Consider the following 19,439-nt stretch of genomic DNA (forward strand, 5'->3'; position numbering starts at 1 on the left):
AGAAAATAAACTATTTCCAGTATTGTTATAGATAGCCAAACACGCTTGCAAATGGCATTGACACAGATGAGGAGGCAGAACAGAAATACAATGACCTACAGGTCACCTCTGGAAGAAGTGTCCAGTGAACAGGACCCTGAATCTTCTCAGCCTGATTTGCTGAACTGTGCAGATGGAAAAATACGACAGAGTTAGAAATATCCAGTTAGTAGAATTTCCTTTTCTGGGCCTATGTTTCCCATCTTTTTTTTTTTTTTTAATTCACTAGAGTACAGATGCTTTACAATGTTGTGTTAGTTTCTGCTGTACAGCTGAGTGAACCAGCTTTATGTATACATATATCCCCTCTTTGTCGAATTTCCTTCCCATTTAGGTCACCACAGAGCACTGAGTAGAGTTCCCTGTGCTATACAGTAGGTTTTCATTAGTTATCTATTTTAGACATAGTATCAATAGTGTATATATGTCAATCTTAATCTCCCAATTCATCCCACCACTGCTTCCCCACCTTGATGTCCATACCTTTGTTTTCTATGTCTGTGCCTCCGTTTCCTATCTTCTGAATCCCGAACATGTGTTTGGTTCTCCAACTTTGCTTTGAGTGAAAACCTAAGTGAAAGGGTATGCCCAGCATGCGAGCAGAGGTGGTGCTCAGGCCTTGATAAGCGACTCACTTAGCTGAAGTCACCGACAAAACCCCGCAGAGATGACATGATCAAAACTCTTCCTTTTGTGTAGCTATACTCGTATGACCCAGGTGACATGAGGTGAAATGAGTAGCTTGGTAAGCCTCTGTGTGGGTACATTTCTGGGGGAAGGTTTTTTGAACTTGGGAGAATGAACAGTCAGAGCTAGAACAGGCCTGGCTGGGGGAGGAAGAAGATTCTGCTGGTAGTCAGACTTAGTACCTTTCATTTCCTGAGCACAGTGGAAGTAGATTTTCTCTACTCATCCCATGAAATAAGAGCTCTTATTATATTCCCTCTCCCTTTCTTTCAGGATGCATAATAGATATAGTTCAACAATGGTGGCAGATCTTCTCATGAGTTTTATGACTGGGGTTAGATTTGATGCTTTATAATAATAATACCACAAGCAACAGTATCTGTTAAAGTCTTTATGTATAAAGCACTGTCCTGGGACTTCCCTGGTCATCCAGTGGTTTAGACTCCATGCTTCCACTGTAGGGAGCACAGGTTCGATCCACGATTAGGAGTCTAAGTAAGATCCCACATACCTCACAGCATGATCAAAAGGGAAAAATAAATTAATAAATAAAGCACTGTCCTAATCAATATATTGTACTAACACGATGTGCCTAGGAAAGCCTTAAGGCTACTGCCTGAAGAGAGTAGCAATGGATACACACACACTTCATGTCACAATGGACACACTCACACCGTGTGTCACTGAGCGTGTCACAGTGGACACACTCAGGTCCTCTGCTCCACCAGTGTGAGTGACACCCCCACCTTCATTATCACAGACACTACCTTCAGATCATGTCCCTAGAACTCATGCACCCTAGGACACTTTGGGATGTTCAGAAGGATAAAGGGCAAGACATGTCAGGAGCAGAAAGACCGTAATCCATTCATTTCAACCTTTGCAAATGCTCTAGAAACAACAGGATTTATAAGAGGATCAGCTTAACTCAAACACTGTCAGCAAAACCCTCAGGAAAGTCTCTTCAGGCTGCCACCTCAGGGAAATATCACAGTTTTTCAACTGTTAAATGTCCTAAGAACATATACTTCTACCAAAGAGGACCTTAGAATGCTCACCCCACTCCAAAAGATTTTTCTGTGTATGAATTTATAGATACAGCTTACCATTTGTGATTCTTTTTAAAGGTTGAATAGAGCCATAAGATTGCTGATGAAATAGGTTAAAAGTAGCTCTCCCAAAGACCACTGCTGGGAAAAATGAGAGAGGCTGAACACTTGGACTTAACCACTTAGGGAGGCACCGTTTAGTGTCCTAGAGAACAACCAGCACACTGCTGAAATCGAGACATGGAGAGAGAAAGACATCCAGTGGAAACAAATGCTGGCTTATCAGAGATACTGAACAACGTCAGGAAATGAGGGACACTCATTTCCAGGGAAATTTCAGCTACTCCTTGGAGAGAGAAAAGAAGTATAACAGATATCTAGGATAATATATATGACTCTAGCAGGAGTTGCAATTTTTATTAGTAGGAAGATATTCGTGTAAAAATCTACTCTATAGGTAAATTCAATGAAACATGAAAGCCCCTCAAATAGAAAATACAGTAGTAAACCATAAGAACACTTTTTTCAATTTGTGGGAGCAATTTCAAAGTATTGGAGTGGAAGGGAGAAGGAAATACTTGGTGTTTGTCTGTTAACCCATGGACAATGCATTTTCTGATCTCCACAATTGGAAGTGATCTCTACATCTCATTTGCTATCTCAGTCCTCTGTATTTATCTGGCCATAACACTTATCACACCCTCAGTTGTAGTTACTGGTCACCCATTGCTGTCTCCCATTAAACTATATTATTGTGGGTATCTTAGTCACGCTTGCATCTCCTGTGATTACCATGGTGCCTACTCAGTAGGAGACACCATAAATATTAGTCCAATAGACATTCTCTCACTCACCAGATTACATGTTCGATGAGAGAAGAACTGATTATGTTCATTTTTTTAAACTCATAGAGCCTGTGATAAATGGTTTTCAAAGATGGCCACCATCAGTACCTCCCACCCATTATACACATGCCTCTCTTTCCATCAAGAGATGCACTTTGTTTTCCTTCTCCTGGAACCTGTACTGGTCTGGTATCTTGCTTTTTTTTTTTTTTTTTTTTAAGCCTTTTATTTTAAATAATTTTATATTTACAAACATCATTAAAATAATACTTTAGAATTCCCATATACTAGTTTCCATGAATGTTGACATTTTGCATAACCAATGTACAATTACCTAAGCCAGAAAATTAACATTGATACAATATTTTCAGTTAATATACAAAAAATTCTACCAGTTGTCTCACATTGGTAGGCAGAATTCTGTAGTCCCCAAGATTTCCAGCCCTTCATGTACCACTCACTTTCTCCTAGTTATTCAACCAAACACTAATCTAAGTGCCGCTATGGGAGGATTTTGCAGCTGTAATTAAGGTCCAAAATCAGGTGACTTTAAGACAGGAAGAAATTCCTTGATGGCTCAGGTGGTAAAGAATCTGCAATGCAGGAGACCTAGGTTCAATCCCTGGGTCAGGAAAATTCCCTGGAGAAGGAAATGGCAACCCACTCCAGTATTCTTGCCTGGAGAATCTCATTGACAGAGAAGCCTGGAGAGCTACAGTCCACAGGGTTGCAAAGAGTCCAAAAGACTGAGCAACTCACTTTCACTTTTCACTTTCAATCTTAAGATAGGAAGATTAACACTTAAAATAGGAAGATTAGTATCTGGGTGGGGCTGACCTGATCACATGAGTCCTTTAAGGCTGAGTCTAGAGGTCAAAGACATTAGGCCAAAGATTTTAAGCACAAAGAGGGTTTGACATGAGATAGCTTTTCAAAAGTGACTCACTTGAACCAACAGAAAGGGGTAGATGTGATACAGTGCCAATTCAATGCCAAGCCTTGAAGAAGCTTAGCATCTTCTTTTGCTTTTGGAAATTAACCATCGTGGAAGACATCTGACTGGTATCCATGGAGGAATCCTGTGATATTTCATGCCTACTATCTTCAGAGAGAGAGAGAGGAGCCAGTTGGAGAAGCACAAAAACACTAGACATGTGAGTGAATCTTCCTGAGTCTCTAACCCACCCCTGCAACCTTGTGAGTATGACTAAGTGACACCAGCCCCTGCGCAGTGGAGCAGAATGACCCAGCTGGGACTTACCCCTATTTCTTACCCACATAAACTAAGATTGTTTTGTTCCACTGTTGTAAGATGGTTCATTATCAACAAAGGTCTAACTTTAAAAAGAAGTTCAATATTAAATATAGTTTGATCAAGAGCTCACAGCATCTTGGCTGACTGAAATAGTGAATGATATGTGCTGTGGCTTATTATTTTTTCCAATTGAAAAATGCCAGTCAAAAATCTGCTTTTGTTGAAAATTCTTCTGTAATGACCTGGCCTCCTATTGTCACCTAAGAAAGGGAACAGGTTCCACTGGACAATGTAGTGCCCAGGGACAGCACTGACCAGATGCAAATTCCTTCCCACTGTAATGAAATTGAGGACACTAGGAATCAGAAATTATCATGTTCTCAATCTGGAAAGAGATTAAGTTCAGGAAAAGTTTGCGTTATTGAGGGGTTTCCAGGGTAGGCAGCCTCTAAACTGGCACCCCCATGAGCCTCACCGCTGCCTAACACCTTTATGGTCTTCCTTCCCAAAGTTGGTCTGTGGACACAACAGCATAGAGCAGAGTGGCTGGTACATCACTTCCCACATTAAGTTATAAAAAAACTAAAGAGTCTGTTTTCTTTGTCTCTGTCTCTCTGCCACTCACTCTGGGGAAAGCCAATTGCCATGGAATGAGACATCGCTACATAGGAGCCCACATGACAAAGAACTAAAGCTCTGGCCAACAACCAATGAGGATGTGAATCCAAGAATCACAGAAGTGCCTTCGGAAGCAGCTTCTCCAGCCTCAGGACTGCCTGGCAATGACTGTAGCCCTAGCCAACAGCTTATTGATCTCTCAGAACTGTGCAGCTTACCCAGACTCCTGACCCTCGGAAACTGTGTGAAATAATACATTTTTGATATTTTAGCTTTATGTTTAATGGATTAAGTTAGCTTTATTTTGAGGCAATTCATGACACAGCAATAGATCACAAATATATTTCCCCATTATATTATGGCAAAAAGTCATTTTCAATAGGTGACTTTCAACCTCAACGTTGTGATTTTCATCAGTCACACCCACTGTTAAGTGTGATGCAGCCCTGCGTGGAGGCATTATGAAGAGAAAGGAATGGAGTTGCTTGCTGTGTGTTGGCCTCTGTGTAGGAGTCTAGGGTGGAAATGATGGCAGTGATGTCAGAGTTGGTGGGTGGGAGCCTGTGGAACAAAAATACTGATAAGAAACTTCTGAAAGATCTCCTCAGAGTAATCTCTGCATTCACAGGATGTTCTAGACCCAGTGGTTCTCAAGAAGGATGGGAGAAGTCTTTCCCAAAAGGGACATTTGGCAACATCCAGAGACATATTAGCAAAGGTTAATAGAGTTTTGCCAAGAGAATGCACTGGTCATAATAAACATCCTTTTCCAACAACACAAGAGAAGACTCTACACGTGGACATCACCAGATGGTCAATACTGAAATCAGATTGATTTTATTTTTTGCAGCCAAAGATGGAAAAGCTCTACACAGTCAGCAAAAATAAGCCAGGGTACTGATTGTTGCTCAAATCATGAACTCCTTATTGCCAAATTCAGACTTAAATTGAAGAAAGTGCAGAAAACTACTAGACCATTCAGGTATGACCTAAATCAAATCCCTTCTGATTATACAGTAGAAGTGAGAAATAGATTCAATGGATTAGATCTGATAAACAGACTACCTGAACAACTATGGACAGAGGTTCCTGACATTGTATGGAAGACAGGGATCAAGACCATCTGCAAGAAAAAGAAATGCAAAATGGCAAAATGGTTGTCTGAGGAGGCCTTACAAATAGCTGTGAAAATAAGAGAAATGAAAGGCAAAGGAGAAAAGGAAAGATATATCCACTTGAATGCAGAGTTCCAAAGAATAGCAAGGAGAGATAAGAAAGCCTTCCTCAGTGATCAATGCAAAGAAATAGAGGAAAACAATAGAATGGGAAAGACTAGAGATCTCTTCAAGAAAATTAGAGAAACCAAGGGAAGACTTCATGCAAAGATGGGCACAATAAAGGACAGAAATGGTATGGACCTAACAGAAGCAGAAGTTAAAAGAAGAGGTGGCAAGAATACACAGAAGAACCAAACAAAAAAGATCATCATAACCCAGATAATCATGATGGTATGATCACTCACCTAGAGCCACACATCCTGGAATGCAAAGTCAAGTGGGCATTAGGAAGCATCACTATGAACAAAGCTAGTGGAGGTGATGGAATTCTAGTGGAGCTATTTCAGATCCTAAAAGATGATGCTAAAAGTGCTACACTCAATATGCCCACAAATTTGGAAAACTCAGCAGTGGCCACAGGACTGGAAAATGTCAGTTTTCATTCTAATCCCAAAGAAAGGCAATACCAAAGAATGGTCAAACTACTGGACAATTGCACTCATCTCACAAGCTAGCAAAGTAATGCTCAAAAATTTTCAAGCCAGGCTTCAACAGTGAACCTTGAACTTGCAGATGTTCAAGCTGGTTTTAGAAAAGGCAGAGGAACCAGAGATCAAATTGCCAACATCTGTTGGATCATTGAAAAAGCAAGAGAGTTCCAGAAAAACATCTATTTCTGTTTTATTGACTATTCCAAAGCCTTTGACTGTGTGCATCACAAAAAACTGTGGAAAATTCTGAAAAAGACAGGAATACCAGAGCACCTGACCTGCCTCTTGAGAAATCTGTATGCAGATCAGGAAGCAAAAGTTATATCTGGACATGGAACAACAGACTGGTTCCAAATAGGAAAAGGAGTATGTCAAGGCTGTATATTGTCACCCTACTTATTTAACTTATATGCAGAGTACATCATGAGAAATGCTGGACTGGATGAAGCACAAGCTGGAATCAAGATTGCCAGGAGAAATATCAATAACCTCAGATATGCAGATGACACCACCCTTATGGGAGAAAGTGAAGAAGAACTAAAGAACCTCTTGATGAAAGTGAAGGAGGAGAGTGGAAAAATTGGCTTAAAATTCAACATTCAGAAAACTAAGATGATGTCATCTGGTCCCATTACTTCATGGCAAATAGATGGGGAAACAGTGGAAATAGTGGCTGGCTTTATTTTTCTGGGCTCCAAAATCACTGAAGATGGTGATTGCAGCCATGAAATTAAAAGATGCTTATTCCTTAGAAGGAAATTTATGACCAACCTAGACAGCATATTAAAAAGCAGATACATTGCTTTGTCAACAAAGGTTTATCTAGTCAAGGCTATGGTTTTTCCAGTAATCATGTATGGATGTGAGAGATGGACTATAAAGAAAGCTGAGCACCGAAGAATTGATGCTTTTGAACTGTGGTGTTGGAGAAGACTCTTGAGAGTCCCTTAGACTTCAAGGAGATCCAACCAGTCCATTCTGAAGGACATCAGTCCTGGGTGTTCATTGGAAAGACTGATGTTGAAGCTGAAACTCCAATCCTTTGGTGACCTTATGCGAAGAGCTGACTCATTGGAAAAGACCCTGATGCTGGGAAAGAAAGATTGAGGGCAGGAGAAGGGGATGACAGAGGAGGAGAAGGGGATGACAGAGGATGAGATGGTTGAATGGCATCACTGACTCAATGGACATGGGTTTGGGTGGACTCTGGGAGTTGGTGATGGACAGGGAGGCCTGGTGTGCTGCAGTTCATGGGGTCACAAAGAGTCAGACATGACTGAGTGACTGAACTGAACTGAGACAGCATATTAAAAAGCAGAGATGTTACTTGCCGACAAAGGTCCATCTAGTCAAAGCTATGGTTTTTCCAGTAGTCACATATGGATATGAGAGTTGGACTATAAAGATAGCTGAGCACAGAAGAATTGATGCTTTTGAACTGTGGTGTTGGAGAAGACTCTTGAGAGTCCCTTGGACTGCAAGGAGATCCAGCCAGTCCATCCTCAAGGAAATCAGTCCTGAATATTCATTGGAAGGACTGATACTGAAGCTGAATTCCAATCCTTTGGCCACCTGATGTGATGAACTGACTCATTTAAAAAGACCCTGATCTGGGAAAGATTGAGGGCAGGAGGAGAAGGAGATGACAGAGTATGAGACGATTTGATGGCATCACCAACTCAATGGACATGAGTCTGAGTAAACTCTGGGAGTTGGTGATGGACAGGGAGGCCTGGCATGCGACAGAACATGAGGTTGCAAAGAGTTGGACACTACGGAGGGACTGAACTGAACTGAACAGGGGCAGCAAGGGGGACCATGTGCTTCTGGTGAAGGAATGAGTAGAGGCCAGGGTGGCGATAAACATGAGCTCAGGACAGTTCCCAACAAAGAACAGTCTAAAATACCCATAGCAATGCTGTTGAGAAAAGTTCTAGAGGAAGCTGATCCTTGACAGATGAGCAGGTACCTGACTCATCACCTCTGTGTCCTTTTAGAAAGTTTTTTTTTTTTTAACATTATGTAATTTTTAGGGAGGAGGGAAGTGGGTTCACCGAGCTATAATATGATCTGCAGGTAAAACCTACACGTGTAGTCTTTATCTTTTTTTTTTTTTTTAATGGAAATGTGAAATCCTTATTTTGACTTCTTGCACTAAGTGTGTTTCTAAAGTAGAGGGAGCTAGAAGTTTCCTAACATCCCAGTGGTTAAGAATCTACCTTCCAATGCAGGGTACACGGGTTTGATCCATGGTCTGGGAACTAAGATCCCACATGCCACAGGGCAGCTGAGCCTGCTCACCACAACTAGAGAAAGCCTGTATACCACAACGAAGACTCAGTGAAGCCAAAAATAAAAATAAAGTGGAGGGATACAAAACATTTTCATTAATGGAGAGAGCTCAGTTGTTCTTCACAATAGCAGTTACATTAAGGAGACAAATCAAATTGCAGGGGAAAAAATCTTAGTTCTTAATAGTATCAGAGAACTATAACACATTCAGATACCAATTGCCAGGCCACATTCCCCTCCTGGGCCATAGTTAACTCTGAAGAGTATGGGTCTTTGATGAAATGATTTCTGAGGTCCTTATGAGATTTCAGGTTCTTTAATTCAATGATTCTTTTATTTAGGGTCATACTATGGATGCTCAGAGAATGCCATATATATAGACAAAACTAATGGACAGGTTTGAACAATAATGTTTAAAGAAAAGAAGACACTTTAAATGAGGAATTAAGAGTAGCCCCTTTGGGTATCTGGTGATCCAGAACTGTAGAGAAGTAGAAGTTAGCAAAGTTAACAAATAAAAAATGGGATAATCCACACATCACTTGGCACATCTTCCTAATTCTTTGCTGGATGGACCCAGTAGATGGTTTACTCTGGGAAGAGTTGAGGTGTGATTGAGGCTGAAGTGTCCAGCATGGGAAGGGTCTAAGGTCAGAGCTAGGAGATTGGATCTCAATTGCAGCCTCAACAGAACCCAGCTGATCTCTTGATCAGCACACACCCCAGTATCCCTGAAAACCTACAGATATGAATATCATAGAATCTTTGCTATAATGTGGAGTTTTTGAAGGGGACCTGAGGACATGAAAACCAGGGTAAGTACTTGTTTAAAACATTAATCTACATTTGCAATTCTGCCCAATTGTTCTGACAAGGTGAAAATGAGGGCCAAACAACTCACCAATGAGCTTCCCATTGGAAAAAAGTTACCTCACCCAAGGAAATAATATTTCAAAGAATTAAATGGAAGAAGCACATTTAAAGGTCATAAGATAGAATTTAAGTCTAGATGATGACTTTTCCTTGGCCCTAATTGTCAACTCCATGGACCTAAACAAGTTACACCTAGAAGATATGCAAAGGGAAGGGCATTTAGCCACCAGACTTCCGTACCAATCTGTTGATTTTATTCAACTATCAGAACATAGTCAGGTTCCAGATCCACCCATTACTTCTCATGTCTACCGTCTTCATTTTAACCCACACCCTTCTTGCTAGCCCTTCTGCCATTCCTGTACTTTCCTCCAAACCCAGTTTAAAAAGTCACCTGCCTAGTAAGCCTTTTTAAAATTCATTCTAGTCCATTCTGATTGTATCTGATTACTCCTTTGCTCCATAGTCAATGACTGGCTTTATTTTTCCATCAACTGCATTGCTGAAGATCATTTTATATGCGTTTGTTAAGTTTTAGACAGATAGAATTGGAATAAGGTGCTCAACATCCAGGAACTGGAAATCGAGATGGGAAGACAAGGGACTTCCCACGTGGTCCAGTGGTTAAGACTTCACCTTCCAATGCAGGGGGTGCAGGTTCGATCCCCAGTCAGGGAGCTAAGAACTGACATGCCTCATGGCCAAAAAAAACACATAAAACAGAAACAATATAGTAACTAATTCAATAAAGACTCTAAGAAAATGATGGGGAGGCAAGACCTTTATATAAAATTTATGCAGATTTACTCACTGTGCTACGTAAGAAATGCCAGTGGTATTGGAGTTCAGGGGAGGGAATGATCTCTGTAATCTGGTGTGTTTAGGAAAGTAATTATGTAGCAAACACACATTCCTCTTCAAAGAAGAATGAGATTTAAATAAGCAGAGGCAGGAAGAGTATTACAGGCACAGGTGAGCAAGCTGGGGAGGCAGGACAGCCATGACCAATTTGGAAACAGAGCTCTTGAGTAAACAGATTTAGTGAAAGAGGGCTGCTCTATTGGAAACAGACAGGAAGACTAGAGAGGGACAGATTTTAGAGGGTACTTGAAGGTAAAGAGGGTAATTTTTTGGTGGGCACTGGGTGCCACATAAATATTCCAGCAAGGAAGTGACTGACTTACTGCTGTACTTTGGAAAGATGGCCCTGATGGGTGCAATAGAACACATGGAATTATAGAAGGAGTGGTTCCAGTGCAGCTGGGAGTCAATAAGGGGCTGGACCAGAGATGGTCATCTTATACATCACTTCATACATATTGTGCCATACATCTAAGTCCTATCAGCTTTACTAGATGATGAATTCTTTGTAAATCAGAAATGCATTTCCCTTATTTTAGAGCATGTCCCTTGTCTATCTCATGCTCAGAATCCATTGTCTGTTGATGTGTCAATGTTGGGGCTTCCCAGGTGGGGCTAGTGGTAAAGAACGCACCTGTCAATGCAGGATACATCAGAGTCCTGGGTTTGATCCCTGGGTCAAGAAGATTCCCTGGAGGAGAGCGTGGCAACCCACTCCAGTATTCTTGCCTGGAGAATCCCATGGACAGAAGAGCCTGACAGGTTACAGTCCATAGGCCTGCACAAGAGTCAGACATGACTGAAGCGACTTAGGGTGTATGCATGAATCAATGTTATTGTTATAATTATTCTGTACATTTTTATCAGACTTACCTGCTCCAAATAGGTTATAAACACACAGCATTGGAATGGGCAATTGTAAGAATTTGGAATCTTCAATATATTCTCTATATAATATATTCTCTAGGGCCAAGGGTACAGAGCCATTAAATTAGATCAATCATATTCAAGCTGTCAATCCTGAGGGCTTGTTGGAAGATGGAGCCTTGAAAAACCACAGCCACACTTTCAGAGCTCTAGAAACTTACTACCTCCTCAAGCTTCAAGATTCAACCTTCTCGGGAAGAAGATGTATTTATACAAAGTCATGGTTGTGGTTACAGTTAGTGCATGGGAGACATTGACACAAAGTCTGAAAAACTCTGAGGCCATCTGTCTGCCTGCTCTGTGGAAAGTACCAGTCCCTATTACAGACTGAGGCTGAGCCCGTATGCCAATTTGCAAAATGGCACTGCAGTTAATTATGGGACTCTCCCTGGTCAGTTTAGTCATGGCCAATTAAAATGGCTTTAGCAGTCTCCTTGGACCCTAAATTCTAGGCTGCCTTCTTCTACTGTTTAACACTTGACTGTCCGCATGCTTTCTTTCCCAAGAGAGACTGGACGTTTCTTAAGGACAGAGTTTGTGTCTTGTACCTCTTTTGGATTCTGGTGCAAAATAGCAAGATGAATTAGTGTTCAGTAAGTAGTAGTTGAATTGGTCTGTAGAGAAAGCTCGCGCTCTCAGAAATCTGGAAGACCAGCTATTCTGTCAAACTCATTTTTCAGTGGTACAGATGCACTCCTGGTTTTAGTCTGAAAGGCTTGAAAACATAGTTCTATGTGTTCTAAAGGCTAAAAAGTGGCACAGAGGAAGAGTGCAAACGGACATGCCCAGCTGTTCAGTTCTACCCTTGGCATTGATGAAGCCACAGCTTGCACCCTTGGCTGATTCCTATAACTGACTTTTACTTCCCTTTCCTGGCATAGGTGAAGCCCCAGAATCTTTCTGAAGCACTGCTTTAGACAACCACTGGAAATAAACCTGAAGTGACACAAAAAATAAAATCCATTTGCCACTTCAAGACCACTGATGTAACAACCAGTTGCATCTTTGGAAAAATTTCCTATAGGGGCAACATAATGTGGACAATAATGCTAGCAGGAGGTACACTTTACTGGGTATTTAAATGATCTTTCCCTACATCCATTTCCCCTCCAAAGATCACTTTATTCCATTCATGGTGACCCTATTCTTACAAGGATAATTTTAGGGTGGACTTGTGATGCAGTTCTCATTAATGGGATGAGAGAAATCTACTGGAAGCTTCTGGAAGGTTAACCTCATCCTTTCTTACTGAATATGAACAAGAAATAATGTAGTCCTGCTTGCCATAGGAAGCCAAAATGTGACCAGGAGAGGAAGCAGCTTTGGGATGAACCAATGCCAAGAATAGCATACGGCAGAGGGAAAGAACCTAGGTTTTTGACAATCCATCAAGTTGTCAATCATTCTGTGCTGGAAGCCTGCTCTTCTGGATTCCAGCCTATATGAAACACACATTTAGTTATTGTTTTAGCCAGTTTGAGTTACTATTTCCGTTGTTTGCAGCCATAATACCTCTGGGCAGGGGAATTTTTAAACTTGATGAAGTTTTTCTCAGTTAATCCTCATAGTAATTCTTTAAGGTTGGTATGACCTTCATCCCCATTTCTCGGGGGAGGAAACTGAGAATTTGATTCCTGAAGCAAATTTCCAAAAGTCATGGAGCATTTTTGCATTGGAGCTGTCATTCGTACTCAGGAACCCACTCTCTTAAACATTATGCTAGAGTCAAGCTGTCTGTCAATTTATTCCACAGGGGAAAAAGAAAAAAAAGGAAAAATGTAAAGACTGGGCATGTTTGAATTTCTAGGAAGTCTTTTTTAACACATTAAAGGGAAAGAGATCATGTGTCTGTACCAAGTTGAAGACATAACGAAGCACCCAATGCCACCTGTGACTTAGAAGTCTGCATACAGAAAGTGTTTTATTTGGCTTCTTTCCTCCCAGCAGCCTGGAGCTCTATTTGAGAAGGAAGGAAAGCTTCACCACCATAAATCAGAGGTTCCTCTGCAAACTCCACATAGCGTGTCTCAGGCCTGCGGAAGGTGGAGTTCGTTTGCTGGGACAGTCAAGTCCTTTGGGTTGGGTTATTGAATCATTGGGAGGGATGAATTTGTGAACATGCATCCCTCCCAAGGCTGCCACTCTTGACAAATGCTGCACTCAGCACTCAGGTCCCCACTGTGAATAGACACTGTCTGTGCCACTCCTGGAGGGGCCTGTGCAGCCTGGAGCTGTTCCAATATTCCACATCATCAGCCTTCTAACTTCCCCGGGGTCAGCCATTCCTTTTTGGACAGTACCCTTTCCCAGAATTCAAACATACAAAACCTTTCTCTTCTTCAATATATTACATGTTCTTCCCCCCTCCCCACCCCACCCACTCCTTTTAATTAGACCCTGGATGGAGTTCCAAAACATTTAAAATCAAGGGCTACTTGTGATTTTTTTTCAAAGAATATCTTTCTTTTGTGTTATTAATCACTTTAACCATCTTGAAGCCTCTTTTGGCCAGAGGATGGTCTCAGATGAACGAAGTTTCTCTTGTGTTATGGCTTGTCATCAAAACTTGAAAGAATCTTTAGATAAAATGTTTTTTTTTTTAATTTTATTTTATTTTTAAACTTTACATAATTGTATTAGGTTTGCCAAATATCAAAATGAATCCACCGCAGGTATACATGTGTTCCCCATCCTGAACCCTCCTCTGTCCCCCCTCCTCATACCATCCCTCTTGGTCGTCCCAGTGCACTAGCCCCTTAAATAAACATTGTTTAAATTGTTTATTGTTTAAATAAAAATTGTTTAAATAAACAATTAAACAAAACTTCTGGAAAATATCTTTTGTGTCATATCCATGTGTGCAAATGTTGACTGGAAATCACATGCAGTCTCAAGGTTCATTATCGAATATTATCTCTCCAAACATTACCAAAAGGGTTCTAACATTTTGATAAGCATTTTTAGACAAAGCCTGTGTGGACGCAATTTTTACATGTTCTGTGGATTTTCAATAATATACTGCAGGCACGAATGTGTACTCCATGGTGGGGGGTGGTGGTGTGAGTAAAGTTTTCCTCAATATATAACATTTTTCTTTTTACAAAAATTTCAAGCATAACTCTCATCCAAAAATGGCAAACTTTAAAAACTAAGATCGTAGAAAATTTTCTAGGGAATTGGCTTCACTGTAAGAGAATTTTAGGGTTTTTTTTTGAAACTTAACCTTTCTACACCAAGTGCTGACAGTTAACATAGAGGCTAGACTTGGAGATTTTGGGGTCTGGAAATAAAAGCCTGGTTGAGTTATTAGATACTCGAGGATTCACTTTTTATGATACTGACTTTTGTTTGATTTAACATTTCTACAGTATGCTCATCATGTTAAATTGTTTCTACACATGTGTATGCCGTATATTCTGAAAATGCATGGTGACAAACCAGACGTGATGGAAACGCCGAAGATCTAAACAAAGCTCTGGTGTCCTTCGTTCTCCCAGATAAATGGCTATTCCACCCCTCTCTATTTGTTTAGTTTTATTCCTCTTTTTCTGTGTGTCCCTATACTTCCTTCACCTTCCCAGTGAGGGAGAGTATCCTATTTCTCTCTCTTTCTCTCTTTTTTTTTTTTCTGGTAAAGCCTGCATTATCTTCCTTTATCTTTTCTTCTTTGCTTAGATTGGACAGAGTGAGGGTTAGAATGGAATTTTAATTTCTAACAGTACTTTCTATGTCTCTGATTTTCCCTTTTTCATTGAAACCTCTTCTTGTTTTCTGGATGTCATTTTGTTTCAAATCTCTAAGACTGTTCACCAAAAGTTTTTCCTTCATTTAAAATAATTGTCTTCTGTTTCCTAATTTACGTACCTACTTCCTGTCACACTACCTCTGAAGCCACAATACAGTTAATAACCACTTGTACTAAGGGTTAATTTGACCAATGGTTCAGTTGGTGTCAGCCTGATCCTTCTGTTGAAAAGTTCCCCATCAACCTTCCCTCTTACATTTTCAGCATCCATTTCCAATTATTGCCAAATTCATTGCTTCATTGGTGACTGTAAAATGGTGATTTTTTCCCCTTAATTAAATCCATTGTTATTAGATAAGAATTTTTAAAAAGTTATGATCAAGCTTCCATTTTGAATTATAGCTTCTATATTTATTTTATATTTCCAAGTGTAAGTAGAATTTCATCTGATTTTTTTTTTTTTTTTTTTTTTACTGAAAACAATTTAGAAATCATTGAGCCAGGATCTCTAGGGTACCTTCTAGCTCTAAAGGCTTATGATTCTTCGACCTGTGCTGAACCAATGTTTCATGACAAAACAAAGAAGTCCAGCTGATAGAGGTTCTGTTGTGATGGCACAAAGGTAGCCGGCTAGATTCTTCTGCTCTGGAGGAGACTGGATTTTGATGAAGCCATGGACAGTCCCTTTGGGCAACAGCCTCATGTTGACTCAAGGGAGAATGACCTTCAAGCCTTCAGTTCTTAGAAGTCATGCAGAATGATTTTTATGTCAAGTTGTACAAGTATGTAAGATATAAAACTGGGATTAAAAAGCATAACAAATATAACTTATCCATTTTTCTTCCCCTCATCATTCACTATGGGATCTTTAGTTTCTTCTAAAGGGTCCTGCAACTACTCCTGTGGTTTATGGAATAACAGGCTCTCCAGTGTTCTTAGAAACATGGCAGCATCCATCATTAACCTCTTCTCATGACCTATCACCCAACGGCTTGGCTGTTCTGAAACCATAACCTACAAGAATCACTCCTGAAGAACACAGTTCTGCTATATTCTCTGAACTCCCTGATGGGCTGCTCTGATCTCCTTCAAAGTGGGAAGAATTCCCTTCCTCCACACTGATGCTCCATTTCATTACCTGAATAGAAAGGCTATTCTCTTGTGCACACAATGATTTACGGAGAGTTGAGTGAACAGCCCTCTCCAGCTGAAGCCACTGCCTCCTCTCTGGTGACTCAGGCACCTGTTTATGGTGCTTAGGAGACTGGCTCACCTGAATGACAGCCGACTTTATTGCCTTCAAATGCTCCTTCTCTTGCTTGGATGTGCAGGTGGCCCTGTGTCCTAACATGAAAGAGGATACTGTTGGACCCTTTTTCAACATGAGAGTTGCAATGACTCCAGTCATGCCAAGTAAAGCAACAGGCTGGAAGATAACCTCAGACGTCTTTTCCAGACATCCTTTTCCATGTGGAAGTTGACACTGGCTTCTCCCACATAGGGTGGTTCTGGAGAAAACTGAGATGAAACCTTGTTGTTAAAAGGATTGTGTTTATTCTGAGGTCCTTGCTGTCACTTCAGGGAAAACTGACTGCAGAAGGAGAAGCAGGAAAAACCAAATCGGCAAGCCTTGGGAAGTGTCCTAATCTAAGACAACATTTAAGAGCTAATATAGAAAAAATGTACATGCAAAAGCCAACAGAGAAAGTGAATCACTTGATTTGCCAAGTAAACCAATGTTGGCTCTTAATTATTGTGTAAATCTCTGAGAAAAGTTATTTTTCTCACACCTTTGCTTGATTCCAAGCTTTCTTTTGGACAACATCTTGGAGCTATGAAACATCCTTGTAGAGATTAAAGCAGCTGACTAGACCTGCCACCAATAGGAAGTTCTCCTGTTACCCTCCAGGCATCAGGGGATGATCCATCAGGTTGAAATTGTGGGGAAGTAGAACTCATTAATTTATGAAGATTATGAAATGGCAAACACTAAACTTTAAGTTCTTAAAGTCTGGTTAATAGAAACAATTTTACATAAAATTCTGTTTACTCCTAATCCAAAGTAGTCAAAAAGACCCACTTGTTCTGTGGAGTAGGGGACCCTGTATCTATCATCAGTGGATGGGATTTCTTTATGGTTGTGTTATAGAGAGGACCATCTTAACTCCAAGGCACTTCCTCTAGTTCAAATTGATCCTCTTTTTTCCTATGGAAGGCAATACCCAATGATCAATGTAGAATATCTATTATTTGTAGCACACATCAAGGGTGTGTGTGTGTGTGTGTGTGTGTGTGTGTGTGTGAGCTCTCAAGATCTCCAGTGCCATTAACAGAAGAAGAACATAGATGTGCTCAGTATTAGAACAAACAATAAGGCTCTTAGAGGGATGGTCACACCAAATTGTACTTCCCAATGAATTTGAGTTAACATTAATTTAAAGGTAATAAAGATGTTACAAGGGAACATTGACCTTTTTGAAAGTTGTATCCATTTAGCTGCATAAACAGAACAATAAAGTCACTGATTTCTTGATCTAATTTTAACGAGGAGAAAAAGGAGTTATCAGAATTAGTACTTTAGCAAGTAAAACCAGTTTCATCTTATTTCATTTATACTAGAAGCACTCATTTGCCCTCATCTATTTCTTAGAAAGATTCCCCACAGTTTAGGGCCGCGTGTCCCTGGCTGTTTTCCACTCTCCTAGGTTATGTGGATCATTTGATTTTCTCCGCTTAGCAGAGATTTTTTACTGCCTAGCCCTCAGCTCTGACAACAGAGTGCCCAGTGAAAATATCTTCATGGTTCACTCTCCAAGTCTCTTCTCATGGCTCAGCTGTCCTGTCTAACTGCAAGCAAGCAAGAGATTACACCAAGACAATCAGAACTTGGCATCCCCAACTGGAGTTTGTATGTTTGCTTGTTAATAGCACAGGCTTGTTAATTATGTATCCATCCAGCTCATGAGATGCAAGAGGTGAAGACCTTTCCCATGTGTATTTGGAATCAAAGCAGTGTGCCTTGGTGGTTTGGGACTTTGGACCCAATCACTCAGCTGCTTTTTATTTCTCGAATCAACCCCATGTGTGACTTGAGGACCTTGAGGATGTGGGAGCAGCAGTTCCACTGAATCAGTTTCTTTTATTTGATCCATAGGTAACATTGTTTGTTGTTTATTTGTTTGTTTATTCATTTGTTTATTGTTGTTTATTCTGACTCCTTGCGACCTCATGGACTGTAGCCCACCAGCCTCCTCTACCCATGGAATTTTTCAGGTAAGAATACTGGAATGGGTAGCCATTTCCTTTTCCAGGGGATCTTTCCAACCCAAGGATTGACCCTGTGTCCCCTGCTTTGGCAAACAGATTCTTTACCACTGAGCTACCTAAGAAGCCCGTAGGTAACATTCACATGGAAGTTAATCACATAAGCCCTGAAGTTCCAGCTGCCTTAAGGGCACATCTTTGTTCTGACATATATTCTGTGTGATCTTAGAAAAGTTTCTTAACCTCTCTGTGTCAGTTTTGTCTATAAAAGAGAAATAATATGTATGTTTACCTCATAGGATTGTCATGAGGTTTAAGTGAGATGATGGTATAAATACTTAGGACAGAGTAAGGTATTCTTAAAAGTTAATTGCAATAATTATGATAAACAGTCTAAGACTGACCTTCTAGAAGTTAAGGATGGGGCTTCCCAGATGTACTTTACTTGTTTCAGTGTTTCAAAATGCTTGAAGAGTGAAAGTGTTAGTTGCAGAGTTGTGTCCAACTGCGAGACCCCATGGACTGTAGCCTCCCAGGCTCCTCTTTCCATGGGATTCTCCAGGCAAGAATACTGGAGTGGGTAGCCATTCCCTTCTCCAGAGGATCTTCCTGACTCAGTGATTGAACCTAGGTCTCCTGCATTGCGGGCAGATGCTTTACCATCTGATCCACAAGGGGATCATAATACAAAGTACTGCTTAATTTCCTGTATGTTTTCCTATAAAGCAGTTGATATGTCAATAGCTCATCCTCAGTCTGAAGGTACAGACAAACCTCACTTGCCTACGCCAGGGAGGGTCCTACTGATCCGGCACCCTACTTGGGAAGCAGGACACGCACACAACCACAGACACAGTCTCCGATCTGTTCAGTTTCCAGGAACTTCCGTCACAGAAAAGTTCTGTGTACCAGAAAGAGGAATACTATGATTATGGCTCATCAAATCAGACTGAGTTTTCTTTCACTTCACCTCTCTTGTAACCTTAGTGAAAAAAATAAAAAGTAAAAACAAAAACAGGTGACACACAGCCAACCTGCGGGGTAGTAAGTCAGAAGGACAAGTGGAGGGACACGATGTTTGTCCAAGTCACACGAGGAAATCAACCTGAGTGTCCAGCAGCCAAATCATTCAGTTGCATTATAGGGTAGCTGGGCTTCCCTGGTGGCTCAGTGGTAAAGAATCCTCCTGCAGTGTAGGAGACTCGGGTTCAATCCC

The 19,439-nt window shown here is 40.7% G+C and overlaps 1 protein-coding gene and 1 long non-coding RNA gene across 2 annotated transcripts in view; both read left to right on the forward strand.

Moving 5' to 3' along the window:
- The window catches only part of SUGCT (succinyl-CoA:glutarate-CoA transferase), an 832,600-nt gene that overhangs the window by 776,887 nt on the left and 36,274 nt on the right, over positions 1-19,439 (forward strand). The window lies entirely within an intron of this gene.
- LOC113891309 lies at positions 3,333-4,764 on the forward strand. Its single transcript, XR_003510720.1, has 2 exons — positions 3,333-3,774; positions 4,512-4,764. It is a non-coding gene; the product is annotated as an uncharacterized LOC113891309 (long non-coding RNA).

This window comes from Bos indicus x Bos taurus, chromosome 4 (genome assembly GCF_003369695.1).
Source record: "Bos indicus x Bos taurus breed Angus x Brahman F1 hybrid chromosome 4, Bos_hybrid_MaternalHap_v2.0, whole genome shotgun sequence".
Taxonomy (NCBI): domain Eukaryota; kingdom Metazoa; phylum Chordata; class Mammalia; order Artiodactyla; family Bovidae; genus Bos; species Bos indicus x Bos taurus.